Source organism: Monopterus albus, unplaced genomic scaffold (genome assembly GCF_001952655.1).
Source record: "Monopterus albus unplaced genomic scaffold, M_albus_1.0 scaffold307.1, whole genome shotgun sequence".
Classification (NCBI taxonomy): Eukaryota; Metazoa; Chordata; class Actinopteri; order Synbranchiformes; family Synbranchidae; genus Monopterus; species Monopterus albus.
Window position 1 is genome coordinate 677,936 of NW_018128187.1, and position 1,195 is coordinate 679,130.

Consider the following 1,195-nt stretch of genomic DNA (forward strand, 5'->3'; position numbering starts at 1 on the left):
TGGTCTCATCTGACCACAACACTTTCACCCAGTCTTCCTCTGAATCAGTCAGATGTTCAGTGGCAACACAGCAGGATTTCAGTCCTTCACAGCGTAGTGTGTTACCAACTGTTTTTTTGGTGACTATGGTCCCAGCTGCCTTGAGATCATTGACAAGTTCCTCCCGAGTAGTTCTGGGCTGATTCCTCACCGTTCTCATTATCATTGAAACTCCACGAGGTGAGATCTTGCATGGAGCTCCAGACCGAGGGAGATTGGCAGTTAATTTATGTTTCTTCCATTTGCGAATAATCGCACCAACTGTTGTCACCTTCTCACCCAGCTGCTTGGCGATGGTCTTGTAGCCCATTCCAGCCTTGTGTAGGTCCACAATCTTGTCCCTGACATCCTTGGAAAGCTCTTTGGTCTTGGCCATGGTGAAGAGTTTGGAATCTGGATTGATTGATTGTTTCTGTGGACAGGTCTCTTTTATACAGGTAACGAGCTGAGAGGGCTCCCAGTGTATAAAATACAGCTGGGAGCCAGAGATCTTGCTGACTGATAGGGGATCAAATACTTATTTCATTCATGAAAATGCAAATTAATGTATAACTTTTTTTGTAATGCATTTTTCTGGATTATTTTTGTTATTGTTGTGTCTTTCACTGTTCACATAAACCTACCATTGACATTGTAGACTGATCATTTCTTTGTTAGTGGGCAAACTTACAAAATCAGCTGGGGTTCAAATCATTTTTCCCTGACTGTATATATATTTACACTGACCTGTGTTTATTCACATAAATCCTGTACAGTGTCGATGTCCCATCAATACATGGCATTTAAGGGTTCAGTTCAAAACACACACAAGGCTGGGCGGTGCGAGCTGCAACGAGGGACACATAGTTGTCATGGTTACGACAGCATGACAACAGGTAGAAGGTTGTGTAACCGCAGATGATGCCAACCACGTGGAGGAGTTTCTCAGCAGCGGCATCATTCACTCCTGGTTTTAATAGTTCTAGTTCTTACTTTCAACCCGTTTCTGCATCTCCTTCTCCAAAATGATTATTTTTATTCTGCCCATCTGTCATGTTTTCCTTTTTTTTTTTATCTATACCAATCATTCCCCCACTACACCAGGCAGGTTAAACCTCTATGTCCTCAACTTCTCCACCCACACAGACGACACCAAGAGCACTCCCCAGCTATTGTC